The sequence below is a fragment of the Manis javanica genome, chromosome 8 (assembly GCF_040802235.1).
Source record: "Manis javanica isolate MJ-LG chromosome 8, MJ_LKY, whole genome shotgun sequence".
Lineage (NCBI taxonomy): Eukaryota > Metazoa > Chordata > Mammalia > Pholidota > Manidae > Manis > Manis javanica.
Genome location: NC_133163.1, coordinates 113,902,305 through 113,908,304, shown reverse-complemented (window position 1 = coordinate 113,908,304; position 6,000 = coordinate 113,902,305).

The following is a 6,000-nucleotide window of genomic DNA, read 5'->3' as shown; positions in this document are numbered from 1 at the left end:
CAAGAGAGGCAGTCACAAGCCGGGTGACTCGGCCAGTGCTGACAGGCGCCCAAGGCACTCGGCTGGGAATCAGGCAGCAGACATTGGCAGCCAGCTGGGAGGCCCTCAGAGCCCAGAGAGCAAAGTCTCCTCCAGCCACTCGGGCTTCGGGATGGCACCAGCCAGAGCTCAGGCTCTGACCCTGCAGCGCTCCCCCCACCCGCTTCTCCAGTGCAGTCTCCTTCCCGCTGCCAGGCCTGCTTGTCAAGGCCCTGGGGACTCATGTCCGCCCATCTAGCCCAGGTCTGCCCTCTGACTAGCCCTGCTGCAAAACCTTTTCCCCTCATCCCCTCCGCTTTCCTATCAGAACCTACCTGTTTTGTGTCACCACAGCCTCTGCTCTCAAAGGCAACTACGTTATCTGAGATACGTGGCATTTGAGTTCAAGATCTATATTCAATTATGGGCTCTAATTAGCTATGAAATCCTCTGTCTCTCTGAGTCTTGTTCAATATCCTCATCTACTGCATGGACATGTTTCAATTGCTGCTTTACTTTTCATAGCTATTAGGAAAATCGAAAACATTTTTAGAAGTGAAATCGCTTTATAAACTGTGAAGCACTTTCGCAGCTATAACATGGGACTCATTGGCTGGTAAGGCGCTTGATGTGTTTCAGTTAGCAGACTCCTTCTGGAGAAATGACACTAAGGAACGGCCTCAGTGGTGGTTTTTTTAGACCAAGCGGAGGGGTGGAGGGGAATCCATATAACCAGAGGGCCCTGCCACATATTTCCACCTCCTCCCCTAAATCGTTATCTCCGGACATGCCCTTATTGGCAGAGTCTGGTCTGGAATCTGGGTGGGAGTTTGAGAATGTTCAATAACCCCCCTGAACCCCACACAGGAAATTGACCAAGTCGGCACTGAGGTCGATGCAGACTTGGTTCTTCTTTAGATGTGATTCACCCAGTTTATCCAACCACCGCTGAGCAAAGAGGGCAGTGGGAGTGTGTGACGTCTGTCTCTGAAGAGGAAAGCCAGGGGAGGTGCTCCATTCCAGGAGCAGGGCCACCTGTGGCTCAGAGGAGGGCATTTTCAAACTGCTCGTTGGCTTCGGGGCCTAGAGTGTGACCTGCTAAGATGATGCAGGGTTTAGCACTAGAAGTCCTGGATTCCAGACCCTGTTCTGCCACATCCACACTGTGTCCCTGTGGGCAGGTCATTTGTTATCTCTGGGCCAATACATCTCCTGTCTGTAAAAGGCCTGTGATGATCCCCAACTCAGCAGGGTCTTCTGAGCATTCGTGGGTTCACAAGACTCAGAAATGCCTGCAGTTGGGTTGCAGGACGAGGTACCCACCCACCCTGCTCAGTGTGCTCAGTCCCCGTGCCATCCCCCAGAGCACTTGCCTAGGCCGCCTATGTGTCTGTCTCCTCACTGGACTCGTTCCTGTGAGAGTGCAGTGCCTTATTTTATATACATTCCCACATATACTGGCTGAATGGAAGAAGGGAGGGAGGGCAGTGCACCTGTAATTATTATTCCAGAACTCACAGTGTGGCAGGGCCAAAAGCTCAGGAAGGCCCCTTCCCTCCTGTGGGTTGTGATCGCATGTCTATGTTTGTGTTATTTGCTTGTATTTCATTTAGCTTTCCCCTTTGGGGTCACAGAAACCCTCAGTGCCAGCCAGCAGTTGCCCCAATGTCAGGGAGTGTTTCCTTAGTACCTCTCTCCTTCTTTGGAGCTAGTCTGGTTCAAATCCCTTACTTACTAGCTGCTCTGATACTTACTAGCTGTAATCTTGGGCAAGTCTGTAACTCCTCTGTGCCTCAGTTTCCTCATCTGTAAAATGGGAATAGTAATTCAATCTACTGCTGGGTTAGATGTATATTCACCTTGATAAGAAAATACCAAGTTGTTTTCTAAAGTGGTTGTGCCAGTTATATTTCTAATAACTGTGCATAAGAGATCTCATGGTCCATATCCTCTTCTACATTTGTATTGTCAAACTTTTAAATTGTTGCCAGCCAGGTGGATATAAAATAGTATTCATTATGGTACTTACTTGCATTTCTCTGAATGCTACCATGGTTGAGTATGTCTTCACGTTTATTAGCCAAATATATTTTCCCTTCAGTGAAATGCCTATTCATAGCTTTCATTTTTCTGTTGTGTTATTTTTGTTAGTTGATTTGTAGGAGTTCTCTATTTTTTACTATATATTCTTAATACAAATCCTTTGGTTTATAAAAAGTAATTATCTTCTCCCAGTTCGTAGCCTTGTCTTTTCATTTTAGTCAAAGTGACTTCTGATGAGCAGTTTTTAATTTTAATGGAGGAGAATCTCAAAAAGATACTAACCAAATGTTTTTTCTAAAGGTTTTAGTGTTAAACTTTGAAGCTCTTGGCCCATCAAGAGTGATTATTTCGTGCATGGTATATACAGTAAGGGTTTTTCTTTTTCATATGGATAACTGAATTTTCTACGTCCATTTCTTAGACAATTCTAGAGCCAATCTTTTTATTTTCTTGGAGCCAATCTCCACTGATTTTGAGGGCTTAGGGAGGGAGATCCCAGCTGAAGTCTCACTGACACAGAATTCCCTCTAAGCCTCACCAAGGGCTTTCTGAAGGGGTCACAGCCAAGGAAGCTAGAGACAAAAGAAACCACACAACAGCTTTGCCCCAACAGTGCTTGTCTGCCTCTGAGCTCAGCATTAACTGTTTTACTAATAGCGTAACATTTGTATATGACAAATAATAATAATAATAGTTCAAATAGTGCTGAAAAGTATTGAATGAAGAGTCCCACCTCCAAAACCACCACTTCAGTAGCAAATGATTTTTAATTCTTGCTGATTCTGTCCCTGACTGCAGGTAATATACATAATGTCTCTATTTTCTTCACTTATCAACCCTAGAATAACTCTAATTATCCTCTGCTGGAAACATTAGTTCCTTACACCTGCCCGTCTCTCCTCCCTTCTTGCCCCATTTCCAACATTTGACTTTTTAAAAAATGAATGCTAAATGTTATGCCAACTGCTGTAGATGCTGCCACAGCTGTATTCCAGGAAGCCCAGCCTTGTGAAGGTTGCCACCCCCCTCCCCAGCCCCTCAGAGGATGTCAGACAGGACACTTCCCATCACCCCATTTCCTGATTCCAGGCATCAGTGCTGAGCTGGACAGAAGGAAAACAGCCTTTTGGCATCTGGGGCTCTTCCCCAACCATAGAGCAAATGAAAGGACCAGGCCCATTTCCTGAGTGGGGATGGGGAGCCCTGGGCGAGCGCTGGGGAAGAAGGTTGCATGTGGGTTCCACCTGGTTGATGCCCTGCCAACAGGCTCCCAGGTGACCCTGGGCAAGTCCCTTCCCTGGTCTCTCCAACTGTAAAATGCAAGTTACTGAGGTCCCGCCCACTGTAGACTTCCTGTGCTAAGAATGAGGGCGGCTGCTCTGGATAGGACTTCCTGATAAAGAGCAGAAAAGGCTCTCCTGAGAGACAATATGACACAACATTGCCAAGAGCAGCTGCTTCCTGAGGACCTTCTAGACATTTGAAACGCATGGTCCTATTTAATCCTCAGAGCTCTCAGATGGACATGATTCTCATTTAACAAATGTGGAAACAGAATCAGAGAGGTTAGGCCACTTGTCAGAGGTCACATGGCTGGAAGGTCTGTGTCACCAGTCCAGTCCATGGCCTCATCCTGTTGAAGAACTTGGATATTTGAAAATGCTGAAAAACTCCAGAGTTCTGGGCCTCCAGAAGCAGGTTGGAAGAAGGGAGCTTAACTTCCTGCCTCCCAGACCTACAACAGGGACTGACCCTGGCCCAGGCCCAGTGGGTCATTCTGAAACCAGTTCCTTTCAGGGAGTCTTTTCATAGCTAGAGAAGGGGAGGGGGGATCTGTTTTGTCACAGGAGACCTTTAACCCCTGCAGCAGAGACCCCTGGTGTGGTGTTATTCCTCCGCGCAAGCCCTCCCCAGGGGCAGAGCTGCACGCACCCTCCCCATCCCACTGACAGGCACACTCTCAGCCACACCATGTTCTGGGGACCCACAGGCCTCAGCCCTAAAACGGCCTGCCTCCAGCTGGGGCAGGCCTGCTTCCCTTCAGACCCAAGGCCACAGGCCAGGAAGGAAATGAAGGTGGGAGGGGCCCAGAAAAGCTGACTTGGCTGGAAGGCTGCCTGGGAGGGAGGAAGCACAAAAAGAACCTGCCCAGTGCTGTGGGTGAGGCCAGAAAAGCCTCCCTGGTGTCTCTGTGGAGGACATGCCGAGGCCGCCAGGCCCTGTCCTGTGGCCAGGAGGCTCCGGAGAGGGTCCTGCCTGGGTCACCCTGTCAGTGAGGGACTGAAGCAGAGCATGGCCCTGGCAGCCCGGACTTCGGAGCTTTTCTCTTACCAGCAGCCAAGGAGGTCTCAGGCAAAGAGATGCCCGTATCTTAAACAAAACCTTCCCGGAGAGTCCTGCCTAGGGCTCTTCACTTCTGAGCCCAATATCAAGAAATGAATAAAACAAAGAGATAAAAACAAAACAAACAAGGCCTCCTTGTTTCTCTGCAAGGGCAGGAGCCCCTCCAGGCTGGGGCAAACCCAACACAACCCCAGAGCCTAGGTCTGAGCTGCTCAGCTCCCCTGCCATTGCGACCTTCCAGGGTGAGGTGTCGTGAATGCTCACAGGTGACTCGCCCATTCACTCTGCATGCTCTCCTGGTTGCAGCAGTCGGAGTTGGGAGTATAAATTGTCCATCTAGTTCTGGCTTTCTCAACCTCAGCACCACTGACATTTGGGGCCAGATGTTGGGGGGCTCGTCCTGTGCACTATCCGATGTTCAGCAGCAGCCCTGGCCTCCACCTACCAGATGCCAGTTCACCCCTCCCAGTTGTGACAAACAAAAATATCCCCACACATTGCCAAATGTTCCCTGGAGGGCAACATGGCCCCTGGGTGGGAACCACTATTCCAGATCCATTCTTCCCTTCTTTTTGGTATAATAACACTTGATTTTCAGCCAGCACAGTCACCAGGAAAATGGACCAACAAGCTGCAAGAGCATCCTTGCAACTAGCTGTGGCCATGTGACTAAGACCTGGCCAGTGAGAGGCAGGCAGAAGTGCAATTTCCAGGAAGCATCTTAAAAGGAAAGGCATGTGACCTATGACCCCTCACTCTTCCCACTGGTTACCCTACAAGTGTGGTGACTGGTGCCCAGTCACTCGTGGGTCATGAAGTGGCAGTCAAGGGCTAAGATGGCAGAACAGTAAGAGAGAAGGAAGCTGGGTTCCAGACGACTAAAGAGCTGCTGTGGTAGAGACGGACACTCCCGCTGGGCTAACATGCGAGAGTAATGAGCTTGTGTCACTGTTATCTCGGCCTGACTCCCTGAAGTCCAGATTTTAGCCCCTGATGAGCTCTCCTGACACCATGTCCTCTTGTCAATCAGTCAAATCGAATCCTACAACATCTAAGATACAACCGTGCCATATCGGTGGCTTCAGTCACCACCACCTAGATGCCTGTGACCTTCAGGCTGCTCCAGCCTGGTTTTGGTAGTTCACTGGACTTCTCCACGCAGTTGCTGTCCTCTCACCAACCCGCCTCCCCATCTCAGGAAAGGGCGCCTCCCTTCCCTGAGGTCCCTGTGATTTCCCTTCCTCCCACTCCATGTCTCCCACATCCACAAGATCCTAAAGCCACTATTCTGCCTCCTAAAAAGAATTTACTCCTCCACTCCACCTCCAATGTCACTGTCCTATTTCAGACCCTCGTCCATTGCGACCACATCTCTGCCTCCAGTCTCCACCCTACGGCCAGTCCCTGCCCTCTTTCAAACCTTCCCAGGACTCCTCTTGGTCTCTAGGAAAAAGTCCAAGCATTCTGGGCAAACATGACCCCCTTGCCTTCTGCCACTTCGTCTCCCGGCCCTTCGTCCCGCCCTCAGCACCTTCTCCTACAGGATACTACATGAAGAATTTGCCATGGTGCCAGTAACAATGTGATTCTGCTCTT